Here is a 13,398-nt window from a genome sequence, read left to right as displayed (position 1 = left end):
GCCATCTTGCGCCGCCGCCGCCGCCGCCGCCCGCTCTGACTCCCGGGGAAAATCCACCGCCGTGTCTTGCCTGCGCCGCGGCGGCGGCCCCGCTCCATCCGCGCCGCTCCGCGCCCATCCGCGCTGCACTGCGGGGCCGCCGCCACTCGCATGCTGCCGCCCGCCGCGCTCCCACGCGCGGGGCGCCGGCCCGGGCCGCGCCGGCACCGACCCAGCCGGGACCGACCCAGCCCCGCCGAGCAGCGCCGGTACCAACCGGGCCGGGCCGTCGGGGAACCGCCCGGCAGCGGCCGGAGGATGTAGGCGGCGGGAGCGGGGTAAGAGCGGCGGGGGCGGCGGGATGCGGGCGCGGGGGGCCGTTGTCCCGGTACTGCCCGCGCAGACCGGTGGCCCCGGGGCATCGCCGGGCGGGCGGGGGCCTCGGTCCCGGGGGGAGCCGCGGTGGGGGGGGGGTGGGGGGGCTATCCCCGACGGGGCGTCGGGGCGGTGTGGGACAGACCCCCCGGGGACGGGACGCCTCGCCCGGGGACCCATCCATCGCCGCCGAGCGGGTGCTGGGGGGGAGCGGGGGGAGATGGCAAAATGGCTGGGGGCATCTCACCGGCACCGCGGTGCTCGGCTCAGCCAGCGCCGCTCGGGATCCCCCGGCGGGTGCGGGAAAAGGGGCGCGGGCATCCCCCATCTCCTGGTGCGTTGGGGAGGGGGCTCTCAGCCCCGGAAGGCGACACCAGCCATCCTGGCTCCCTCCTGCTGCGAAGGGCTCGGGCCAGGGTTGGGCAGGCCCAGGACCCCTCCCCAGCCCGGTGGTCTCCCCTCTCGCCACGCTGTGCGGCAGGTAAGGGTTGGCGCTCGGTGCAGGAGCCATGTCCCGGCCAGGCCGGTGTGGGTCCAGGGCTGCCGGCGGGTGCTGGGAGCTGGCACAGAGCGCGAGCCGAGCGGTGACTCTCACCGCGGATCCAGGCTCCGTGGTGCAACCCAGCCTGGCAGGCAAGGAGAGCTCTCCGGGGGCCCCGGTCGGGGTGTCTCTCTCGTCTCATTGCCTTCCTTCTCCCGGACGGTTGGGTTTTGTTGGAGGAGCCTGTCTGGTCCCTCCAGCCCGTGCCAAACCTGCAGAGCAAGTTGGCGCTGGGACCGCTTGTCTCTCTCCATCCCGTGACATCCAGCCCTGCACGTCACCACCCTTCTGGGGTGCAGGGCAGTGCTGCCCGCAGCGGGTCCCTGCCAGCTCCCGGGGCCAGGCACGAAGCCCCGAGTGGGCAGGAAGGGACAGAGCAGGGCCGTTGGGTACCGGTTGCCCCCGCAGGAGTCCAGGCTGGGAGCAGAAGGCCTCCCTTGGTGTAAATCGGGGCAGGATCCGGCCAGCAGTGCAGATTCTCCCTTAGAAAATGGATGTCATTTCCCGTCTATCTCAGCTCCTCGTCTCTGTGCTCCCAGTGGCCTCCCGCACTCGTCCGTGGTTCCCACCCCTCGAGGACCCCGTCTGCTGGGAGAAGAAGCCGGGGGCCGGGCACTGGGAGACGGGCATGGCCATGCTCAGGAGGCTGGAAGGAGACACATCAGCCTTTTCAAAGCATTTATTCAAGCGCCAGTAGGGCCACGAGGGAAAAAATAGCCATCAAAGTGACCATGGAGCGTCTGAGCTGGAGGGGCCCCTCCTGGCTGTGGGGGTGGTGAGAGCAGGGTAATGGGGGTGGGAGCCATGTTTGGGGCTGCCTTGGGCATTGTTACCCCACCGAGCCCGGGCACCAGGACTGGCTCTGGGCATCCCTGCTGTGGGAAGCGGGGTGACACAACCATGGCGTCCCCATCCAGCCTGGGCAAGTTGGTGCCGAGCCCTCAGTGCCCAAATCTCCCTCCTGAGTGCGAGGGCTTGTGCCGTGTGGGCTGGAGGAGCAGCACCCAGCCCTCCTGCCGGGCCTGGCCGCTGGCAGCCTGGGCAGGGTGCGGGGAGGGAGCAGAGAGCGGTGGGGAGCCCAGGCTGGGGGTCCCTGGGGGGGCCTTTCCTTCAGCCTCCCCATCGTTAGTACAGGGCAGAGCCGTGCCGGGGCCTGAGGGACACGCGGCCGTGCAGGAGGCAGGAGGCTGGTGGTAGGTCCCCATGGACCTGCCTCCCCACAAGGGCAGGATCCGGCCCCACGCCGGGGTCTTGTACCCAGGTGATGCTGCTGCTGCTGGGGCTGGGGCTCCAGATCCAGGTTTTGCAGATGCTTGTGTCTCTCCGACAAGCTGATCCGAAACCCTGGATCCCACCCAGGCAGAAATTTGGATCTGGAGCCAAAGGTGACTCTTGGCCCTTATTGCCATCACGGGTGAAGCGAAGATCTGGATCTGAGTGGCGACATGAGGAGCCTGGATCCGGCTCCGGAGCTGAACGTGTGGCTTGTGCTCCTTCTGCCCATCAAATTGGATTTCCTGAAATAGCCTGTTGAAGACCGGGGCCTGGCAGGGACCGAATGACAGGTCACCAGGGGTGTGGAAGCCCCACCACGATCCTGGCTGCCTGCTTCAAGACGTTGGCAGCCAGCAATAATAGTAATATACGGTGCCATTGCCGGGAGAGCGCAGCGCCGGAGAGCTAAGAATAGCAGGCGAGACGTGCCGGCAGCCGGGGGACTCGCGGGGAGGGCTGGTGGCCAGGGGTGCGCGCGTTGGATGTGTCCTGGGGGGACATCCTGGTGATGGGGGGTGGATGGAGGTGGCTGCCTGCCTTCCTCACAGTGGGGAGGACGTCCCCGCGGTACAGGTGGCACGGGGCATGGCAGGTGCCAGTGGAAGGCAAGGGGACGGGGAGCAATGCCCAGTGCCACCGACCCGGTGTAGTGCCCTTCAGTGTGGCCTCGGGGCTCTGCTGTCCCCAAGAGCTGGGGGTGAAGCCTGTGCTGCTGAAGTGCTCTGTGGCCTGGGATTGTGGCCGTCTCAATGGCAGCGAGCAACAGCCCGGGGGGGGCCACCCGGGGATGAAGGAGGGGGCTGGACTCCCAGCGCCTGCACCCCATGCTTACCTCCCCTCTGCCGGGCAGGATCGAGCCCCTTCTGCCCCCCCTGCTCTGCCCAGCGCGCTGGGGCCACGCAGCATCGGCCTCGGGGGGACAGAGGGGACACAGCCACCACGGGCAAGCGAGCCAAGCCGTGGGCAGGCCGGGCTGCTCTCTGCCAGCCGCGGCGGCAGCACGTGGCAGCAGAGCAAGTGCCCATCAGATTAAGGAGAATTAATTTGTACTTTCCCCGTTTCCGCGGGGCCGGGGGTGCTGTGGGCGCCCGGTGTCCCCCTCCCTCCAGCAGCTGTGCTCCCGCAGCTCCGTGTCAGCGCCTCTACAACCTGCCCTCGATCCTAATTAGATTTTCCACGTCCCCCTCCCCAGCTCACTCCTCACCAAATGCTGAAGCAGGAAGGAGCCATGACATGCTTTCTAATCAGCTCCTGAATTCAGATTTCTCTTGGCTGTCGTTGGAGGAGGCTTCTCACAGCCTTTGTCTGGTGCTGCCCGAGCAGGGTGCTGCTCTGCGCTTCACCTCGACGCCGTGGCGATGGGCGATGCCGGTGCCTCGGGGAGCGAGTGGCCACACACGGAGGGAGCCGGGAGACCCCACAAAAACACAGCGCTGTGCGGAGCCGGCCACTTGCAAGAGCATCACCAGCACCCACAGACCTGCCACACGCGGCCGGGTGGGAGCCAATGCCGGGACCGGCAGGAGCTGGGGCTGCCGCGTGGCACGGCGGTGCTGTGCCGGTGATGCCGACTGCTCCCCGCCAGCACACAGCGTCATGGCCGCTGCTGCTGCTGTTTTCCCGGGGCTCATTCTGTGCTGCTCCTGCGGGGCTGGGAGGCTGGTGCGGGAGCTGGGCACTGTGCCCCATGTGCCCGTCCTGGCACAGCTCCGCTGTGGCCGATGCATTGCTGGGTTTGGCTCCTTCCCCGGCACCCGGACCTCATCGGCAGCGAGTTGTGGCTCTGAGTGAAGCCAGGGGATGCAAACACTTCCCAGCGCTGCCAAGCCCCAATTAATAGCCTGTGAATCACGATGCCGTTGGAAGAGCAGATGTTTGTGGCGTGGTTGCCAGCGCTCGGTGTTTCACCAAGGGTCTGTTTGGCCTTAAACCGTCAGCGTTGGGCGGCAGGCGGTGGTAGGAGCCTCGCTGCTTGCCTGGCCCTCTTCCCCGGCAGGGCCGGGAGCCGTTTGGGCTGGGAATTAGCTGAAGTTTTTGGTGGGCAGAGCGGAGCAGAACAGCCTGTCTGTGGGCGTGTGGGGGTGCCGCTTTGGAGCGAGAGGACTGCGAAAGCTGAAGGTACTGAATCCCAACGCGATGCCTGGCGGGGGACCTGCTGGTGTCCCAGCCCCAGCGCTGTGGTCTTGACCCGGGGCAGTGCCCATCTCCCCAAGGGGCTGGAGGGGCTGTGGCGGGACTGGGGGCGTCAGACCCCTCGGTTTGGGGATGGTGAACTGGTTGTTACTGGGGATACGCTGCATGTCTTGGATGTGGCTGTCCCTGCCATGATGGTGCAGCTCGGCCAGGTCGGCGTCCCCAGCCAGCGGGTCAGGGTGAGACCCCATGGCGGTTGGTGCACCCTGGGTTGGTACTGTCAGTGTGGCCAAGCTGAGAAATGGTCTCAGCATTTCATGTCATGACACGCATCTGCTCCGGGCTGCCCCGGGCCCGCTCTGGGTAGGGGGAGAGGGGATGGCCCCACGCAGGGTGCCAGTGGGTGTCAGGGGGGTGGGCGTGTGGGGGGCTGGTGGGGGCAAGGGCTGCGCGCAGGTGCCTGCAGGGTGCTGAGGAGTGGGTGGGTGGGCGCGGGGGGCGTGGGGAGGCTGCGGGGTGGGAGCGGTGGGGGTGCGGGGTGCACAGCGCTGCAGCGGTGCGGGAGCAGCTGGGTGCGCGGGGCCATCCAGGTGCACGGGGATGCAACAGTGCGGATTGGCCGTTGGGTGCGCAGGGCCATGCGTCCGTCTGTGTGTGTGGCCGTGTGTCTGTCCGGGCTTGCAGGGCCGTGTGTCGGTCTGGTTGTGCGTGGCTGTGTGTGTCCATCCGTGCGTGTGTGGCCGCGTCTCCGTCTGTCCGCGCGGGGCTGCGTGTCTGTCCGTCCGCGTGGCGATGCGGCGGTGCGTGCGGTGCGGTGCGTGGGCGTGTGGGCGCTGCTGGCGTGGGCAGTCCCTTCCCGTGGGTGCGTGGCTGCGCACGGGGGTGGCGGGAGCGCGCGGGGGTGTGTCCCGAGCGCGCGGGGGCGCCGGCTCCGCCACCGCCTCTCTCGCCGGCTGGAAGGTGCCGGTGTTGGCCCGGGCACCGAGAGCGTGGCCGCTGCCGCGGGTGGCCGTGACCCCAGGGACGCTCGCTGCGCGGCCTGGCCGCGGCATGGGCAGCCCGCAGGGATTTGGCAGGAAGAGAGCGAATCCAGCCGCCGCGCCGCTTCCGTCCTCCCGAGCCCAGGCGGCCAACTTCATGGCTTAGCGGCGGTGGCAGGGTGAGTGGGGCGGCGGGGGCTGGGGAAGGGGCTGCCGGGCGGGAGGGGAGCGGGGCTGGCTCTGTGCCGGGGCGGGGGGTCCATGCCTTGCAGACCCCCTCCCCCAGGAGAGCCCCGCTTTGTGCCCAGCGGTGCCAGTGCAGCGGATGCGCTGATGGGGGCAGCTGAGTCCCCTCCATCCCGGGCAGAGTGGGAGACCCCAGGCAGCCCACACCCCCGCAGAGCTGCTCCTAACCCTTTCCTGGCCGAGTCCTCCTCCCTGGCAGCCACCTCCTCGTCTGGGTGTGCAGCGTATGGCTCCCGGCCAGCCCTCGCCCAGACAAGCCTCGGCACAGCCTTGAAGCTCTCCCGGCTGGGATGGGGAGCTCCCAGCCCAGTGGTCTCTCCTCCCTTTCCCTGCAGCCCTGTGCTGGGCCGGGGGCTGCATCTACTGGGGCCGGAGGCTGCAGGCACTGGGGCAGCGTGCGCTGGGGCTGTGCGTGCTGAGTCGCAGGGTGGGCTGTGCCTGAGCTGAGCTCACCCCTGGGGGCACGGTGCGCTGAGCCCTAGGGACACGGTGGTCTCAGGATGAGGGAGGTGGGGACGCCATTGCTCCTGGCCCAGCTCCGCACGGGGCCACGCTGTGCTGCCTGTCCCCGAGCCGTGCAGCATGGGGGGCCGTGGCTGGCTGGGAGGGGGCTGTGCACAGGGGAGGCTTTGCTGTACGCTCAGAAGTGAGGGGATGTGCCAGCCTTGCCTGAGACCCTGTGAGGTGGGTGTTCATTTGCCTGCTCGTTGTGTCCTGGAGGGCTTTTCCTACCCCGCTGCAGAGCAGGGAGCAGAGTCCTAAGGCAGCCGCACCGAGCGTGTCCCAGCAGTGTGGGGAGTGGGTCAGGGCTGCACCTCCATGTGTGCAAGGGACAGGATCCCCTCTGTCGTGTCAGTGTGTTGGCCTATGGATGGAGCTGGGGAGCCCTGGATCTGCCTGCCTGCCTGCCAGACGGCCCCGCTGCTGGCGAGCGGCACAGCCGGTGCCGACATCTGTGCTTCGAGCCCTGCTTGTCTTTGGTTCGCTCCTTGGCACAGTCACAGTGGCAGTTGGGTCCCTCCATACCTCTCCGTGGTTTTCCCCCACCACCTTTCCTCTCCATGAAGAGAGCCTGTGTTCTCCGGTGTGTTTTCTTGGAGGGGAAACTGAGGCAGGAGGGAGAGAAGTAGCAGAGCCCACACCTGATCCCCACCATCTTCAGGCTCGGTCTCACGCTTCACCTCAGGTTGTTTTTTCCTGCCAAGCGATGCCAAGAGCCAGGGGGAAGCGAGGGCATCCCAGGACACAGCCCACGGCCGTGTCTGCCCGGGGCACAGGAGCCGCCCGGCTCCTCCTGCCGCCACCTGGCGCGTCCCTGGCCTGGGGCTGTGGGGCGGCTGTCTGCAGCGGGGGCTGCCGGGCGGCGCGGTGGCGCTCGTGTCAGTGGTGGTGCTGGTGTCAGTGGTGGCCACAGTGGCAGTAGTAGTCACAGTGGCAGCGGTGGCCATAGTGGCCATGGCGGTGGCCGCGGCGGTGGCGTGGCGCTGGCCTTGGTGGCGGTGGTGGCGGCGGGCGGCCGCTGTCCGCGGTGCTGATCCCCCCGCACCGCGTGTCCGGACGGGACAAGGGCAGCGTGTCCCGGCCCCTGGGTCCCCCCGGGCTGCGATGGGCGCGCTGGGGCTCGGGGTCCCCCTGGAGACGTCCCTGGGGACGTCCCGGCCCGCCCCGGCCTTTGATGTGCGGCAGCTCCAGACAGGGCTGGCGGGACGGGAGGCCGATCCGTGGCCGTGGCTGCCACCCCACGCCCTGGCTGCCGGGCTGGGCATGGCCTGCCGCCTCCGGGCACCGCTGATTGTCCCGCTGTGCAGGTCGGACGGGGACCGGGTGCCACGAGTTGGGCTGGCGAGTGGGGCAGGGCAGAGCAGGCCGCCTGGGGACACAGGCCACCAAGGCTCCATCACGCCCTGCCAGGTTTGGGGCAGGCTGGAGAGGTGCTGCCGGCTCTGCTTGGTGCACCCAACTGGGCGCGGGGTGACCGATGTGGTGTCCCCGGGGCAGCACTGCTGGCTGGGGACACTGTAGCCACCTCTGCCCCTGGAACCGTGTTCCCAACCACGGTGCCAGTGCTCCCAGCACAAAATGTCAAACCATGCAAATGAGGCTGCGGGAGCGGCTGATTGAAGGGCCCTGCCCCGCCTTGGAGTTGCAATCAAATATGCAAATGGCTCCCGAGGAGGCTAGTGAAGGCTATTAATAGCAGGGGATGAGGCTGTGGGAAAGCATGGTGTTCCTTGAGAGGATGAGGCAGGGGGATAAGCTGGCTCACCTTCTCCCTCTGCCCTGCATGTGCCACCTGGGCAGGCACCCACCTTTCTGCCAATGTCCTGGATGGGGTGGTTCCTGCGGGAAGCCCATGGACACCAGGTATCGCTTTGGCCCCCATGACCCTTTGTAGGCCATTGCTGCCCATGTGCCTGCACTCGTGCCCAGTGTCCCATGAGAATGGTGTGCATCTCCGTGCCGAACAGCCGGGAAACCCCGCGGGGCAGTCACGTTTGCTGAAAATGCCAGGCTGAGATTTTTCCCTTGGGGAGTCTACCCTCGAACAAGGAGGAATTAGGTACCTGGGGGCACCTGGGTGCTGCTGGGGGGGGTTGCTGTGGCTCGGGCTGGCAGGGGGAGCTCAGCCTGATGCAGGCATCTCTGTTTTGGTGGAGGGAGGGAGCTAGGGAGGGCTCCTCCCAGCCCCCCATCATTCATGCTCTACTTTCATCTCCCCTTCTGTCTCTCCTGGTTTCCTTCCGTTGCCTCAAGGCAGAGGATGTCCCTCTCCTGCCAGCTCCAGTGTGAGCACGAGGCGGGTTCCCACTGTGGTACTGGTGGGGACTACACTGTCCCCAGTGTCCCCAGCCGGTGTGGGGGGCTCAGTGCGCCTGGGGCTCCGCCACAGTCCCTCTGCCCTGTCTCACGGGTTTCAGGAGCTGGAAACCACCTGACCTTTTTAGAAAACTGTGGAAGTAAGGCTGGAGACAACAGTAACTAATTATTTAAAATCTGAAACTGGCATAATTAGCCCAATTAACAGTCTCAGGTGACGTCTTATTCCATCTGATAACAGCCTGAGGAAGAGGGAAATTAATTAACCTGTCAGCCTGACATTTGTAGGTCACCGCTGGCTCCTCGCACCTGTCCGGGTGGCAGCAGGGACAGTTCGGGGGTGCTCGCCCCACTTGGTGCAAGGTGTCTGCGTCTTTTGGGGGCCTCGGTGCAAGGGGGGGGGCGGGGGCCTGTGCATGAGCCAAAGCGCCAGCTGGGGGAGACAGGTTGGGGGCTGGTAGGGGGGGAGAGGGTGCTGTGGTCCGAGGCGGGGTGATGGGCAGGGGGACGAGGCTCAGCATCCCCTGGGAACGCCACCAGCGCAGGTTCGTTAGCGAGGCGGCAGCTGTAGGCCTTTAAGGTTGCTGTGGAAACGGTGCTGCTCGTTACCGGGAGGAGCCTCCTGCTTCCCAGGCAGGGCCCCCCCCCCGACCGCTGCGGGAAGGGGACCCTCGCCCCGGAGACACCCGGGACCTGCAGACCCCGGTGTCTGGGGAGGGAGATGGCGAGGTCATGGCCATGCACATGCAGGCGGGTGGTGTTGGCTTTGCAGCTCCCTGCCGGCCAAGCCCCCTCTGGCACGGACACCCCCCAGCTCGTCCTTGGTGTGGCTGGTGGTGCCAGGCAGGGCTGCACACGCATGGAGACACGCATGGAGGCACGCATGGAGACGCGCACATCCCTGCACAGTGTGGGATGCAAGCGTCCACACCTCCCCGGGCAGCACAGCAGTGCCCCTTCGGGACCCTGTCCTCGCACCTCCGCTGGCATGCGGCCGTGCATGCTGCTGTCACGGGAGCATCCACGTGTGCCCAGGTACCTTCCTGCACCACAGCCTGGCACCTCTGCTCAGCCCGGCACCGGGGCCGCGGTGCCATGCTGCCTGCCCTCCCCGGCATGGGGACCACGGGCTGCAGAACGTGCCGAGGCAGAGCCCCCGGCTGCAGCCCCCCGGGCGGGTCGGTGAGGCCTCGGTGCTGCTCTCAGCTCTTGGAGTTTTAATGAGGTAAATGGTATAAAAAAAACTCCATTTGCCCTAAATGCCCATCCCTGCGTGAAGCTGCTGCGGCGCAGCCCGCGCCCACCCCAGGAGCTGGGCAGGGGGCTGTGGGGCTGGGCACACGCGCCTGGGCTGGGCACGTGGCAGCGGCAGGAGGAGGAGGACGAAGGCGTTTTAGCACATTTGCAATCATTTCCCTCCTCCCCCCCAAGTTTACAGCTTACCTCAGCGGCTTATCAGCCTCCAATCTCATTAAATCAGGCAAATTGTAGCATCTGATATTTTATGGGGATTAAGGTGTGCGCCCAGACTCTATAATTATCAGCAAAGATGTATTTACAATACCTTGTTGCTAGTAAACAAAAAATAACTTCAGATCAAAGTGCTTTTACAGGGAAATAAATCTGCGGATAGAGCCCTGCTGCGGCACGCGGCGGGGAGACGTCGGCTCTGCCCGGGGTGGGTGGGCATTGCCGGGGGACGTGCTGGGGGCGGTTTGGGGATGTCCCTGCTCCCATGTGGCTGCTGTGGTTCCCATGTGCTGGGGCTGTCCCCAGGCTGGTGCCCTGTGCCTGGGTCTCTCTTGCTGGCATTTCCCGTGGGTGCCTGGTGGCACCCACCCCTTCAGCTGGGGCTCCGCCGGGGTGGGGGGGGACTTCCACTCCGGAGACCTCCCCACACGCCTGCTGACGCAGGACCGGGACTTATCGTCACATGCCTGTGAGCGGCGGCGGTAGCACCTTGCCCCTCCGTTTTTCACCGTGGTGGGAGCGCTGCGGATTACCGATGCGGTGATGCTGGTTTATTGCTGCCTGAAGTGGATTTATCAGCACGGTGGGGCCCGGGCTCGCCACCGGTGTAAATCACTGCAGCGTGGCTGGCACGAGTGTGGTGGCTGCCTCCCGCTGGGCCAGGGCATTCCAGCCTCCCCGGGGCTTTTTGTGGCCAGGTTTCCTGTGGGGTCGTACCCTGCACACCCCGGCTCAGCGTCCCTTCTCCGTCTCACTCTCCTGCCTGGTGTGGTGGAACAAGGGAAAAATGGTGATAATGCCACAGACGTCCTCCAGAAAGGGCTCTGAGGCAGATGAAAAGCCCTACTTAAGAGTGAGGCCATTATTATTAAAAACTCGGAGCGAGGCTGTAAATTCAGCCGACACAGCTATTACGGGAAATGAACATGCTCCTGTGCCGGATCCAAGGCTGCCCAGGTGCGGGATGGGGACAGGAGAGCAGGGCTGGATGGCAGTGCAGCTGCTGGCTGGGTCATGTCTGCAGCCTTTGGGGCAGCATGGCCGGCGGGGGCAAAACCTCTTGGCAGGCACCAGCTCCATCTGGGCTCACTGGGATGATTTCTTGGCTTTTCTGGGAAGGTCGGAGGTGTGCAGGAGGGGACCTGGGGCACGGGTCTCCCCCGAGCTGGAAAGGAAGTGGCTGAGGATTGCAAAAAGGCTGAGGCCTGGCTGAAGCTCAGGACAGGGGTGATGCAGGCTGTGAGGAGCAGGGCAGGGGCTGGTGCCAGGGTTGGGCGTGGGGAGAGGGACCACGGGGCTGGGCAGGACCCGCTGTGACCGTCCTGGCACAGGGTGGCTGTGCCCATCTGGGAAGTGTCCACGGGAATATTGCACCTTGGCAAAGGTTAAATTAAAATAAAAATAACCCGCCGCCGTTTGTCGCCCGGTGCCTGCCGCCAGGTCAGCAAAAGGCAGAGCTGCCACGGCTCCCGCTCCATCGAGAGACCTTTGCCACCGGCATTGCCACCCCACAAGCAGGACAGCCCTGGGGCTGGCAGGATGCGGGTACCCAGCATGGCAGAGCTGGGTGTGGGGCCAGGCAAGGGGTCCTGTGGGGACATGGGGGGCCGTGGCCATGGGCTCGTGGTGCTGCCTGTGCCCGGCTCGGGAGCTTCTGCAGGGGAACAAGCTTTGATATAAATATCTTTTTGCTCAGCGCACGACCTACTTTCCAGACAATGCCATTAGCCTCCCGACTCCCTCATTCATCTTCCGCCGTCCTCCCCCAGCCCGCCCCATGGCAGCACCCGCGCCAGCGCTGCACGCCCGGCCATGACGCGGTGAGGCATGATGGGCACCCGGCTCGGTGGCACCCTGGGGACCCCTGTGCTGGGGCTCGGGGCCAGCTGGCAGCCCCGGGCTGGCAGGGGGCTCTTGCTGCCTGGCCCCTGCCCCTTCTCTGGCCTCGCAGGGGATGGCCAGGTCCCCTTCGGGGTTTCTCCACCCCATGCCAGAGGGTGCTCAGCTCTGTCATCCCTTCCCGCTGCCCCAAGCCCTGTTCCCTGGCACAGTCCATGCCCTGGCTGGTGAACAGCCTCATCCAGGGCCAACCTCATCCAGGGACAGCCTTGTTTGGAACATCCTTGTTGGGGCGGGGGGCATGGTGAAGCAGGCAGCAGCCAAGCACTGGCTCTGGGCTGGCCCATGGGCAGCATGTGGGGGCCAGGGCCCCTCCTGAGCTCCCCCCGGAGCATCCCTGGCGCTGGGACCAGGCACGTGGTTCATCTGGGACGATCCCACGGGAGCTCCCACATGGTAGCAGAGGCTGTGCCGTGCAGTTGGCGAGCGGCTGGTGGGATTAGAGGCAGGTTGGGCAGAGAGTGCTCAGTCCCACCGGTGTGGGGCTGCCTGTCCCCCCTGGCCCCCAGTGACAGCCCTGGCATGGTGTCGTGGTTTCCAGCTCTTTTCCCCTGAGAGCTGGAAATGCCTGCCTGGGAGGCAGGCATCCCTGGGGCCCACTGCCCGCACACCTCCATGTGCCCCGGGGCCAAGCCCCGCTCCTCCCCTGCAGCTAAAATTAAATATTCAATTTGTATTGCTGGTAAATCCTGTAAATCTCTTTTATCTCTAAGCTCTTGTAGCAGGAATATCGGTGGTGTAATCTTCGCGGGGGCCCATCCCGCCACCCTTTGCAGCTCCCCGGCTCGGGCCATGCTCCCCTTTCCCCACATCTCCTGGTGGGATGCTTCGGAGGCTGGTGGTGGAGCGGGACCCCAGTGCCTGCAGCAGAGCACCCCCCGGCACCCGCCCTGCCTGCGCTGCCTGCTGCTGGGCCAGGGTGCGCCTTGTCCCCAGGCTGTGCGTGAGGGGGATGCCAGTGCCTGGGACACCGACGTGGTCCCACCAGAGTGTGCCCCATCCTCGCCGTGCCCCTGGCTCACCAGCCGTGTCCCCCCCCTCACTCTGCCCCTCCGCCAGGCCCACGCTAAGAGCATTGTGCAGAATTATGTATTTAAATATTTAGGTTTTCATCAGCTTTGCAAATTAAGCCCATCCATTAAAGCGGCAGTTTGGGTTCTCTGCTGGTGAGCTGGGCTGCAGCGTGCCCCGGGCTCCCTGTGTCTGTCCCAGCCCTGGCCCCAAGGGACCCCGGGGGGGGGAATCCAGCCTGGGAATGGGGCATGGTGCCCTGGAGCATCCCTGCTGGCGCAGGGACCAAGGGCTCTGCTTCCTTGCCATTCCCAGGTCCTGCTTGCTGGAAACCCCGGCCCCTGCGGCCCCACTGCGGGAAGAGCCGCGGGACGGGACGGTGGCTCAAAGGGAACTGGTTGGGGTGGGTGTTCTTTGAGGTCGGAGCAGAGGGTGCTGTGTGCCGGGGAAAGTGGGGTGTGGAGAAATGCGGGTGGGAGGTGCAAGCCCTGGCAGCGCCTGGCGGGAGTGGAGCCGGGGATGGAAATGCCAGCATGCCCGGGCGCTTGGCGGGGATGGGCAGGGGTGCCCAGAGATCATCGCTGCCGCCGTGCTCAGCACTATTGCCGTGCTGCCCCGAGCTCACCAAAGCAGCTTTGGAGTGATCCCTGGCTTAAGTCATTACACCGCGTG

This window comes from Rissa tridactyla, chromosome 18 (genome assembly GCF_028500815.1).
Source record: "Rissa tridactyla isolate bRisTri1 chromosome 18, bRisTri1.patW.cur.20221130, whole genome shotgun sequence".
Taxonomy (NCBI): domain Eukaryota; kingdom Metazoa; phylum Chordata; class Aves; order Charadriiformes; family Laridae; genus Rissa; species Rissa tridactyla.
Note: the sequence above shows the minus strand (reverse complement) of the source record.